The sequence below is a fragment of the Xenopus laevis genome, chromosome 6L, assembly GCF_017654675.1.
Source record: "Xenopus laevis strain J_2021 chromosome 6L, Xenopus_laevis_v10.1, whole genome shotgun sequence".
Lineage (NCBI taxonomy): Eukaryota > Metazoa > Chordata > Amphibia > Anura > Pipidae > Xenopus > Xenopus laevis.
The window spans coordinates 152,378,981-152,392,440 of record NC_054381.1 but is presented as its reverse complement, the minus strand read 5'-3'; the positions used below and the strand labels follow the sequence as shown (position 1 = coordinate 152,392,440).

Here is a 13,460-nt window from a genome sequence, read left to right as displayed (position 1 = left end):
TTGTAGACGTTTGTAACTCTCCGGGTCAGCAGGTCAGTGAGACCACTAAAGAGGGAGTAATTCAAGTACTGAAATGAGGAAGGGCTGATAGCATCGCTATGTCTGATGTGTGTGCTAATAAGTCCATAGTACACAGGCTTAAAGAAAAGCAATTACAGAGCCTTTTACAGGTAGAAACCATTGTATGGCCAACATAAAGCCAGTTGTGGATATTTCAGATTTAAATGGCCGGAACCCTAAATCCAATATTTGTTCTTAAGTAGTGTGCAAACTCTAGAGATAAGACTTGGGTGGGTGGCCAATCCCTTACAGAGTCAGCTAATTCCCCCACACCCTGTCACCTTCCTTAAATTGCAATGTAATGAGGAAAACATGGGTCAAAGGCAATGGAAGAATTCCTTTCCCAGACCACAGATATCATTTTTTAACTAACCTTTAGGGATGTAGCGAACTGTTCTTCGGCGAACTTGTTCGCGCGAACATCGGCTGTTCGCGTCCGCCGCAAGTTCGCGAACGTCGCGCGACGTTCGCCAATAGGCGTTCGCGTCAAAATCGTTCGACCATTCGATCGCTAAAATCGAACGATTTTCGTTCGATTCGAACGAAAATCGTTCGATCGAACGATTAAAAATCCTACGATCGTTCGAATCGAACGATTTTCGGATGTTCGAAGTTCGCGAACAGTTCGCGAACTGTTCGCATTTTTTGCCGGTGTTCGCGAACGGCGTTCGCGAACACATACTCGGCGGTTCGCTACATCCCTACTAACCTTATCCGCCATGCTTATTCCCCAAAACTAAAGGAGACGAGTTTACTAAAGGGTGAATTTTTTCACACTGTCAGACGTTAATTCGCAACTAAAACGATTATTTAACAAAATGCAAAGTTTTGTCTTGGCAGACGAACGCTGCCGAATTTTCACCAGCGAACCGTTAGCGCGACCCATTCTAAGTGAATTTTCACTGGCATTACTTTCGTCCTAGTGAAAATTCGTTAACATATTTGCGCTTACGTCAGGGTTGTCCAAAGGGAAGATCGGGATCTACCAGTAGACCTTTAGTTGGTGATCAGTAGATCTCAAGACACTATCAACAAACAGCTTGTCTAAATTCCCCTTCAGTTTCATGATTTTCATTTAGATATTTATTATTTATTAAGAAATAGTTGCTAAATATAGCAATATATATTCTCTCATAAATCAATATAATATTTAAGTAATATCTTCCATGGAACAGAATGCTAACAATGCTTTTTTGGATGTAGATCATGATAGGACAACATCACTAAAAGTAGACCCCACATTAATAAAGTATGGGCACTGCTGGCTTACGTCAATTTAAATACATATTGGTCATATAGCTGCCCAAATATTATTAAAGAAGCAAAATAAATACAAAAGAGGTCTTCTATTGTCCTAGACATGAGCCCACCCTAAAATAAATGTGGAATCAGCTTCAAAGGGTTAACAAAAATGTAAAGAACATATATTTAACAGTTACAATTTTTAAACATTATCCCACATTAAAATAGGAAAAAATCCCAGCATTTTGTCTTTTTTTATGACTTTTTGGCATACAGGATATGATGTCACTGACATAAGATTAAACAGGATGTAGCATCATCTTATCAATTCGTCAGGTATAACCTGGCAAATCAGACTCTGGCGAAAAGGGTAAATTTGTGGAGTAACAATCGTAAGGGTGCGAACTTCGCTATCGCTGAGCTCTTTTGTTAGCGAATTGTCCTCTAGGCTGTTAAGTACATTGGCGATCTCCCATGCGAATTCTTGTTTTGGGGAATATTCTCTAGCAACGGCATTTCACCCTTTAGTAAATCTGCCCCAAGGAGTCATTATCGTATGGCCTGGATGCTAATCCACTACTGGGCACAGAATGCTGATATTGGGGAAACAGACGTCTTTTGTGCCTAGACTGCTCAGTGCTGGGCAAGGCGTAGAGTTTGCACCTGTTTTTTTTTTGTCTGACCTGCACTTAGTATATGTGCAAAAAACTTTTTTACTTTTCCCCATTGTTTCCCTAATTTGCAACTTGGATTTGGTTCGGAATCTTTTTCGGTGAAAAATTAATGAAACTGCTGAAAAATTACCAAAACACTGAAAATTGTCAAAACGCATCATAGTCAATAGGTGCAACAATTTTTTTACGTGTGCAACTTTTTTTCTCACTCTAAATGCATTAAAGTCAATGGACGTTTTTTTCTTGCGGTTACTTTTTTGTCTCTGCAACTTTTTTGTGTCGCCAACTTTTTGCCCAAATGTATTAAAGTCGGTGGTCTTATTTCTCAAGTTATTTATCACTCAAAATTTATTAGTCTATGGGCGTCTTTTCTTGCATCAACTTTTTTTTGTCTTGGTGACTTTTTTTGTCGCAAATTCTTGCCACAGTTTCGCTAAAAAACATGTTTTTTTCAATGTTTCACCATACCTTAATTCTACTAAAAAACATTGATTGAGATGTTACTGTTTTATTATTACAGAGACAACGGAAATCATTTTTAAAAATTTGGATTATTTGGATAAAATAGAGTCTATGGGGCATATCCGAAGTTGCGCACAGGGGTAGCGTAAGGTTGCGGAGTTGCGCTAGCGTTTTTTTCGCTATATAAGGTGAAGTTGCGCTAGCGAAGGCTAATTTGTATACGGCGCGAAATTCAAATTTCAATGGAGGAACACGTATCTGCACTACAAATGCCTAGAAAACCTTCAAATCTGCAAATAAAATTTTTATTTTGCCCTACACATGTGCCCCCTGTCTAGTTAAGTTGCCATGAGTCAGGAAATGTAGGGGGGAGGAAGGGGAGCCCCAAAAAATTTTCGATCTTTTTCAGTGTTTTTTGGGACTAAGAAAAATTTTTGACTTTTTTTGAAACAATCCCTATCTACTCTATTGCGCTTCGCCAGGTCTGAGGTGGTGAAGGAAGTCTATCGTAAAAGGTAGCGTTCGCTACACTGCGCAAGTTAGTGAATTTGCGTAGTTTCGTCGCTAGCGAAGATTCGCCTGGCGTAAGGTTGCGAAGTAACACTAGCGAAACTACGCCAGCGTTCGTTAGTGAATTTGCGCAGTAGCGAAAATGCCAAACGCTAGCGAATTAACGCTAGCGTTCGGCGCTTCGCGCCTTAGTGAATTTGCCCCTATGTGAGATGGCCTTTCTGTAATTCAGAGCTTTCTGGATAACGAGTTTCTATATAACAGTTCCCATACCTGTACAACAAATCATTAATTTGGACATGGAAAGCAAAAAAACTTCTGAGGAGCAATCACTTATCCGTCAGAAGATCGCTTACAGGGACTGTATTTCTCAAGTTCCATGGGCGTTTTTTTTTTGCAGCAACTTTTTTTTTCTTGGCGACTTTTTTGTCGCAAATTTTTGCCCCAGTTTAGCTAAAAAATTCACAGATGGCAAAATGTGTAATTCCATGCCTGGTAAGAAAATGTGCTCATCACTAGAACTGTAGTTTTACAAATAAGGTTTTTTTCAATGTTTTGCATCACCATACCTTATTGATTGAGATATTACTGGTTTATCATTACAGAGAAAAAGGAAATCATTTTTAAAAATGTAAAAGTTAAATTACAATGGATGTATATGTTGCAGCAAATACACTACACAAGTCCAGGGAACCTTAATAAATAAAATACAGTTGTTATATTGCCCTACACATGAGCCCACTGTATAGTTTATGTGTTATATTTGTAGGGGGGAAGTCGGTTACCCTCAAAAAATGTTACACTCTTTTGCAACTTATCACCCGGAAAAAAGGAAAATACGCCAGCGTTTTCTTTTGGGACTTAGAAAATTTTTCAACTAAATTTTGAGGAAGTCCTATCTATTCTATTGCACTTCGCCTGGTCTGAGGTGGAGAAGGCAAGTCTGGCGCAAGAGGTAATGTTCAGTAAAATCCGTATCTTAGTGAATTTGCACAGTTACGTCCCTTCGCCAGAGCAAAACTTCGCCTGTGCGAATGAGCGCCAGCGTCAGTCTCCTTCGCTAGCAAAGTTACGCCTGTGCCCGTTAGTCATTCAGCGAAGTACCGGAATGACGTCACGCTGGCGAATTTTCGCCAACTTTAGTCACGTCGCCCTTTAGTAAATTTGCCCGAATGGGAGATGGCCTTTCTATAATTCAGAGCTTTCTGGATAATGAGTTTCTGGATAACGGATCCAATATCTGTACAACAAATCATTCATTTTGGACATGGAATGCAACGAAACTTCTGAGGAGCAATCACTCATCCGGGAGAAGATCAATGACCCCTTTCGCTTACAAAATATTGGTCCTTTCCCAATGCTCTGATCACATTTCACAATTCCATTTAACAAAATCAAATGCAAAAAAACACGTACTTATGGGTTTACAAAGATGCTGAGCATAATTCTGAAATCTTTTTACCCCAATATCACACTCTTCCCATGTGACCAATCCAATCACAACACTACATAGTTTTGAAGAACTACTCAGCTGGACAAAATATATACATAGAGTGTACCATCTTTATACCCCAGAATCACATGTCTGCACGTCATGCATGGAGCAAGAATAAGGATTAATTATATCATAGTTGGGATCAAGTACAAGGCACTGTTTTATTATTAAACAGAAAAAGCAAATCATTTTAAAATGTATGCATTATTTGAATAAAACTGATTCTATGGGAGATGGCCTTCCAATAATTCGGAGATTTCTGGATAACAGGTTTCTGGATATTGGATCCTTTACCTGTACCTCGATGTGTTCTAAGATGTTATGTTGTATTAGTTTTCTCTGAAATCACATGCCTTGATTCTGACCAATAAGATTGCCCCAATCCACAGTATTAGTCAACTATACAGTAGTGCATTATGGCAAAGCCATTTACGCAGTAGTTTTAAGGGTAATGAGCTGGTTATACAGCCTATTTGACCTGAAGTGCCAGCCAAAGCTGGGTCAATGTCAACCTACCCATCATACCAAAAATGCAACATCAATTTCTGGGGCAACATTGATATCTATTAATCGATCCATCTAAAAGTATCTATCTATATATTTATCTATCTATATTTCTGTCTATTATATATATCAATATTTCTATTTATTGTATTTCTATCTATCTATTTATCTATCATCTCTCTCTCTCTCTCTCTCTCTCTCTCTCTCTCTCTCTCTCTCTCTCTCTCTCTCTCTCTCTCTCTCTCGCTCTCTCTCTCTATCTATCTATGTGTATCTATCTATCTATCTATCTATCTATCTATCTATCTATCATCTATCTATCCATCATCTATCATCTTTCTCTATCTATCTATCTATCTATCTATCTATTATAAATCTATCTATCTATCTATCTATCTATCTATCTATTATCAATCTATCTATCTATCTATCTATCTATCTATCTATCTATCATCTATCTATCCATCTATCTATCTATCTATCTATCTATCTATCTATCTATCTATCTATCATCTATCTATCTATCTATCTATCTATCTATCTATCTATCTATCATCTATCATCTTTCTCTATCTATCTATCTATCTATTATAAATCTATCTATCTATCTATCTATCTATCTATCTATTATCAATCTATCTATCTATCTATCTATCTATCTATCTATCTATCTATCTATCTATCTATCTATCATCTATCTATCCATCTATCTATCTATCTATCTATCTATCTATCTATCTATCTATCTATCTATCTATCATCTATCTATCTATCTATCTATCTATCTATCTATCATCTATCTATCTATCTATCTATCTATCTATCTATCTATCTATCTATCTATCTATCTATCTACACAAATGGCCTAGACAATGTTTTACATTATGCCCAGATTTGAAGTGATATACTAAAAATAATATCCACTATCATACTAGATGCATTAAATCCATAATGTTTCCACAAGAGTTAAACCTGCAAAAAACAGTGCCCATCTCATCATTTATCATTGTTGTAAGAAAGAAAAAAAAGAAAATCAGATCAACAAAATTCTCTATGATTCTCAAAGTATTACAGTAACTTTACCATGGGCACGTGCTTAGTTGCAGAACTGATTTTTTTTCCCTCCACCCTCCTCGCTGGTATCCATGTCTGAAAATAGATGTCAGGCCCTGCAGCATTGGGGCAGAAGATGTGGGGGCTCATATGCTGCACATATTACATAACTCGGCCTTGATGGTTGCTGCTATCGAAACAAACAGCTCATACGGTTTTAATTAGTAAGATGGGGGGGGAGTTCTTGCCCCATTTTAACCCGACGCATTTTTGCATCATGTGTTTTCTTCTTGTCTTTATTTATACGGTTTAACCAAGTGCAGCCTCATTATGAAAACGACGAAGCATTAGAAAGCAAAAGCTCCGACTTTACATATCTGTGGGTGTTGGGAAATCTCCAGCACACAAACACGTTCCCACATGGCACAGGTACAAAGTGTCAGAAAGGCCGGCATTGTATGGATACGTCGCTCAGTCATCGCAATCTGGGAATAAATCTCCCTGAGACCAAAGCCCAGACGAGAGCTGCGAGGCCAGGCTGAGAACACGAGGTCGTACTAAGCACCTTTACCTCTGCACCATGTGCTCGTGCGGCCTACATCTGCCTGGAACGTTATTCATTCCACAAGTAACAGTAATATTTGTCGAAATTCAGTCAACAACTAAATAGATTTGTTGCTTTTACTTTCATTATGTACCAAGGCAGCCAGCTATACCATAATAATGTCCATACATATTGCTCCCATGCAGTATATATATCATCCATGCTTCATATAAATATATATATATATATATAACCACAAGCATTTACCGTATATTCTACCAAAGGCTTCTCTATTTAGAATAAGCCCAGCCAGATCATTACGAGGGGGATGAAAAAAAATACGCATTCTCTTATCCAGTTACAATCAAAATACAGTTTTTTAGGTCGGTTTTGGAATTCCCAAATACAAGAAACAATTTTTTTGAGCTTGGTGAATGCGCTTTTTGACCACGATAATCCCAAATCTAAAAGCAAAACACAATCCTAAGAAAAGGAAGGAACGTGGTGGAAGAATGTGAGAAAACATACAGTCGGTGCTTCCGCTAGCTCTTGTTTTGGCATCTTTACCTGCACAATGAGTGGGGCAGCTCGTGGGAATTATCCTAACGGATTGATACTCACCCAGAGATGCCCGGGTCCCCCGGCCATAGGTGCATCCTATAATCCATTGGAGAAAAAGATAAGGTGCGTGGATATGATAAATCCCCAACGTTAAGGCAGGAGATGAGTTTCCATGTGCTCGGAGCACGCGCTCAGCACAGTGGAAGGTTCTGCTGTCGGACTGCTGTGACGTCAAGAATAAACAGAGAAACACACACACACCCCCTTCTTACAGTGGCACGCTCGTGGCTCCTGAGAGCTGATGGGAGGCTGCATTATGGGCACACACAATTCAGAGCCTGAAAAGGGGGTTGTTTCCGACACACGCCAACTTTGAATGACCGTGACCATGGCAGTGCAGGACAGGTTTCAGTGAATGCAGAGCTGCAGCAGAGCTCTCCCTCGTGCAGTGCAGGCTGCAGCTAGCTCTCCTGACACACACACGCTGCTAAGGGAGTGGAGGAGGGGAGTGTGGGGAAGTGAACAGAAGCCTATGAACACTATGTCTATGGCCTGAGCTGCTGGGGGAGGCATCCGGCTCAATTCCTCCCACCTTGGGCTTTTCTGTCTGGGCCACTTGACTGACAAGTCACTGAACACATGCCACTAACAGAGACCCTATGTACAAACCATGCACTCAAGGCAGGAGTGCCCATACGTTACTAATACGGGGTCTACTTTTAGTGCTTTTGTCCCATCATGATCTACATCCATATATCACTGTTAGCATTAAGGGCTCTTACTCACGAGCGGTTGTAGCTGCGCTCCCCTGCGTTCCGTTTTTCTGCGTTCAACCGCAGGGGAGCGCAGGAATAGACGCATGACATTTTTTCCAATGGGGCTGTAATCACACAGGCGCATGTAGGCGCCGAATGCAGGAAAAATGCAGCATGTTGCGTCTCAACCTGCGTTCGGCGCCTACACGCGCCTATGTGAGTACAGCCCCATTGGAAAAAATGTAATGCGTCTATTCCTGCGCTCCCCTGCCGCTGAACGCAGAAAAAAGGAACGCAGGGGAGCGCAGCTACAACCGCTTGTGAGTAAGAGCCCTAATATCTAGGGCGTTATTTATCAAAATCTGCTTTTTTTTTTTTTTTTTTTTTTAAAAAGGCAGACCAAACTAGAATCCACGACTTGACCTTATTTATCATTTTAAAAAGCACGATCTGGGGAAAACTCAATAAAATCGAATTGTACAATTTTTTTTCTGAGGTTTTTCCCCGAAACGCTCAATTTCCTGAAAAGAAAGGATTTTTCAGACAGAAATAGTGGGATTTTCAGAATAATTCCAACTTCCAAATAGGATAGGAACCTCTCTCATTGACTTACACACAAACTCGGCAGGTCTGAGAATACTATATAAATGTATCTATTGGGTTTATATCTTGTTTAATCAAAAATTTTCTTTATCAATACAAAGTTAATGACTTTTTTGCACAATTTGTAGTTGTATCACCACCAGGGAAAAGGTGCTTCAATCAAACCTCGAGGTGGTCTCTGCTCTGCTCCATGGTCCCCCCAGCAAGTTTAAGGCCACGGATGTATCAATGCATGAATGGGAATCTAACCCCCTACTTTTTACTCTGTGCCCCCTGCCCTGACAACTGATTTTAGTCCTGTGTCACCTGCCCTTATTCCTGGCTTTTTACTAATCCAGGACCTGCTGCCTTGGTCACTAATTGATTATTGGTACTAACTGTGGGCCACATTCCATGGATTCTGCCTGATTAATATAGAGAATAAAGTACCCCCTCTTGTAAAATATAAGGATATGAAATTATAAGTTACCATGACCATTTAAAAACATGAGGCCGAAGCCCAATCCTGACACAAACCTACTAGAGCCGCTAGGCCCTGGCAAAATCCTGCCTAGTTACAAACACCGGTATGTGGGTCTGTTATCCAGAATGCTCTGAACCTGGGGGTTTTGCAGATAACAGATCTTTCCATAATTTGGATCTTCATACCTTAAGTCTACTAGAAAATCATGTAAACATTAAGGGGCCCATTTACTTAGCTCGAGTGAAGGAATAGAATTTCGAATGGTCGTATATGGCTACTTCGACCATCGAATTGGCTACTTCGACCTTCGACTACTACTACGACTTCAAATCGAACGATTCGAAGTAAAAATCGTTCGACTATTCGACCATTCGATAGTCGAAGTACTGTCTCTTAAAAAATTTCTTCGACCCCCTAGTTCACCACCTAAAACCTACCGAGCCCAATGTTAGCCTATGGGGCTAACAATTTTCTGATTGAAGGAATATCCTTCGATCGATGGATTAAAATCCTTCGAATCGTTCGATCGAACGAACGATCGTAGGAATATCGCTAAATCCTTCGACTTCGATATTCGAAGTAGAAGGATTTCAATTCGGCAGTCGAATATCGACGGTTAATTATTCCTCGATATTCGACCCTAGGTAAATTTGCCCCTAAATAAACCCAATAGGCTGGTTTTGCTTCCAATCAGGATTAATTATATCTTAGTTGGGATCAAGTACAAGGTATTGTTTTGAAAAGGGAAATCATTTAAAAAAAAATGATTATTTGGATAACATGGAGACTACGGGAGACCACCTTTCCATAACTCAGAGCTTTCTGAATAACGGGTTTCCGAATAACAGATCGCATACGTGTGCTATAAGCCCTGACGCCTCCTTCGTTATTGATAATGATCTGGTGCGTCCTGACCCCAAAGATACTGAGCCATCTGGCCAGAATCCAATGTGGTACTTGATACTAATCTTCGCCACCTGCTCTGATTTCTACCTTGTTAGTATGCAGGTGCCTGGTGACCGCCTACTACAGTAGGTCTAGTCTGGACATCCGCACTGACCAACCAGGGGTGTCTTCTGCTGATAAACCTCAACCCGCCCCAGCCACACAAATCTTGCTCTGACTTGCAGATGGCATCCCATTCCTGATCCAACCTCAAATGGTTCTACACTGAGATACTTTGTCACTTGTGTGGTCCTGGCCATAGATATTCCTTACACAGTGTACAGTTTATACCAGGATCCAGATATGAATACTATACAATAAATCCAAGGATTCAAGATAACACTGCAACTCAAATACACTATCACCATGCTTATTGCATGTATAATGAATACACAGGTACACAGACTTGTATTTACAGAGGTATCTAAACTGTGGGTGGATAATAAAATCCAGGACACAATTATAATAACATTAATATGTTTCAGATGACAGAGAATTACAGGAAAACTATACTCCCTGAACAATGTAGGTCTCTATAGAAAGATATTGCATAAAACAGCTTATATGTAAAATCCTGCTTCATGTAAATAAACCATTTTCATAATAATATATGTTTTTAGCACTATGTGCCATTGGGTAATCATAAATAGAAAACTGCCATTTTCAAAAATAAGGGCCGCCCTCTGGGATTGTAAGATTCACTGTGCACACAAACAAACCATACATGTTAAATCGCATGAGCCAATTAACAGACAGAGTTGTGTCTTTTGCTTCCACACTTCTTCCTGTTACAGTTAGAGCTGCAGTATTTCTGGTCAGGTGATCTCTGAGGCAGCACACAGGCCATCACAAAATGGTGGTTCAAGGCAAAAGATGTAAAAGGGCAATATTAACTTAAACATATATTTCAGTTTGGTGAGATTCTTTAATATGCCACTTAATTTGATATAAACTATCTGTTGCTTTAGTATTAATTTTGTGGGTATAGTCTTCCTTTAAAGAAATACATGCATCCAGATTCATGAAAATGTATGTCCTGCATCTGATCTGGGCTAAATCTTCAGCCAACGGCAAGCAATAAATGGCTACAATTATGCTTATAAGTGCCGTAACAGCTCCACTACACTCAGGATTTACGGTTCAGCCCGACCCGTGGGGTCAGATATTTGCAGGAATAAGAGATTTGTATGTAGCAGTGGCACATTTATCATTACTAATAAGCTTCTTTCCGTTTCTGCTTTCCAGAAAGATGTTCATTTTAGCTATTTAGTAAAAGCCAAAGTGTGACAGTATTTTATTGCTTGGAAATTCTCCCCCCAAACAATCAGTGAGAGTGTTATTATGGCAATCTATATTAGAGAGATGATGGTGTGACTATAAATAGCCACACAGATGCCATTTACCCAGAATGAAATTCTGACATATACTGTTCTCCATTCCAGAGCCCTGTGTGCTACCTGTAAAACTGTAATTACTCATATGATTCATGGGCTCTACAAATATTATATATATAAATATGGATACCATCCTATTCCAGTTCCATGACACATCCCCATGGGGTTATAATAACCTTTATTACCAGAAATGTTCCTTAAACCAAATATTTATAAATTGATCTGATTAAGAAATAATGCGACAATACATTCTTTTCTGGACATTCCATTAATTCCTTGTCACAGTAGAAATGCAAGATAATACAGGTATTGGATCCGTTATCTGGAAACTCGTTATCCAGAAAGCTCCGAATTACAGAAAGGCTCCCATAGACTCCATTATAATCAAATTATCCACATTTTTAAAAATGATTTCCTTTTTCTTTGTAATAATAAAACAGTAGCTTGTACTTGATTCCAACTAAAATATAATTCATCCTTATTGGAAGCAAAACCAGCCTATTGGGTTTATTTAATGTTTATATGATTTTCTAGTAGACTTAAAAGGATACTGTCATGGGAAAAAAAATGAATCAGTTAATAGTGCTGCTCCAGCAGAATTCTGCACTGAAATCAATTTCCCAAAAGAGCAAACATTTTTTTTTATATTCAATTTTGAAATCTGACATGGGGCTAGACATATTGTCAATTTCCCAGCTGCTGCAAGTCATGTAACTTGTGCTCTGATAAACTTCAGTCACTCATTACTGCTGTACTGCAAGTTGGGGTGATATCACCCCCTCCCTTCTCCCCCCCCCAGCAGCCAAACAAAAGAACAATGGGAAGGTAACCAGATAACAGCTCCCTTAAGGTGGCCATACTCGGGCCGATAAAAGCTGCCGACTCGACCGAGTCGGCAGCTTATTGGCCCGTGTATGGGGGCCCCCGACGGGCTTCCCCGATCGAGATCTGGCCGAAAGTCGGCCAGATCTCGATCGGATGGGACTAAAAATCCCGTCGGATCGCTGCCGCGTCTGTTCGTTGATGCGGCCCCGCGATCCGACCGCCCATTCGCGTTCGCTAGGATCCGATCGTTGGGCCCTAGGGCCCACGATCGGATCAGCCCGATATTGCCCATCTCAAGGTGGGCATTTTGGAGGGAGATCCGCTCGTTTGGCGACATCGCCAAATGAGCAGATCTCTCCATGTATGGCCACCTTAACACAAGATAACAGCTGCCTGGTAGATCTAAGAACAGAACTCAATAGTAAAAACCCATGTCTCATTGAGACATATTCAGTTACATTGAAAAGGAAAAACAGCAGCCTGCCAGAAAGCATTTCTCTCCTAAAGTGCAGGCACAAGTCACATGACCAGGGGCAGCTGAGAAATTGACAAAATGTCTAGCCCCATGTCAGATTTCAAAATTGATGTTTTGAAAAAAAACATTTTTTCCAATGACAGGATCCCTTTAAGGTATGAAGATCCAAATTATGGAAAGATCCCTTACCAGAAAACCACCAGGTCCCGAGGCATTCTGGATAACATTTGTGGTTCATATCAAGATTATGGTGTGTATCAAGAAGATAACAGACCTAAAAATGGATTAGGCTAGGCATATTTTCCGACTGTCTCTGCTAGGTAAATGCACTGTTTTTATCCTTTTAGTAAAGGGCATATTAATCAGAAATTACTTTGAAAGCTAAGAGAACTGATGTTCTGCCAAAGCTCACACAGGATTAGCACACATGATTGGGTTTGACATAATAGAAGATATAGTACAGATGAACACCACCAATATATATCAGAGTGCTACACAGACAATCGGTTATATCAATCCCTGCCCCAGGTGAGTCATTTTTCACATCAGGAGCCAATTGGCCTACCAGTAAGCTTTAGAATGTGGCCCCCAGTGGAAAATCACACAAAACAGGGAGACAAAATACAAACTCTATTCAGACAGTGGACCTCGTATTAAGGAGAAGAAAAGCCACAATCACTTGGAATTGTCAAAAATTAAGAGGCCCCAAGTGATTGTAATCACTTACCATGAAACCTGAAAAAAATTGCACCAGGCCATGGTTCTTCACAGCAATCCTCTTCTTCTGATTCATCTTTCGTCAACATCCCAGGTCCAACACATGCCGAAAAAAGGCAGATTTTCTGGTAAAGTTTAGCTCCTCACTCAACCGTGAGTGTGCACCTGCATGAAGAAA

The 13,460-nt window shown here is 39.9% G+C and overlaps 1 long non-coding RNA gene across 2 annotated transcripts in view; it reads right to left on the bottom strand.

Annotated features, from left to right (window-relative positions):
- LOC108719412 overlaps positions 1-7,585 on the bottom strand; it is a 167,414-nt gene extending 159,829 nt beyond the window's left edge. Inside the window, exon 1 of one of the 2 annotated variants that reach the window (XR_005962006.1) lies at positions 7,166-7,585. This is a non-coding gene — a long non-coding RNA (uncharacterized LOC108719412). The remainder of the gene's footprint in view (positions 1-7,165) is intronic. The other variant, XR_005962007.1, reaches the window with a different exon arrangement.
- Between the last annotated feature and the right edge of the window lie 5,875 nt (positions 7,586-13,460).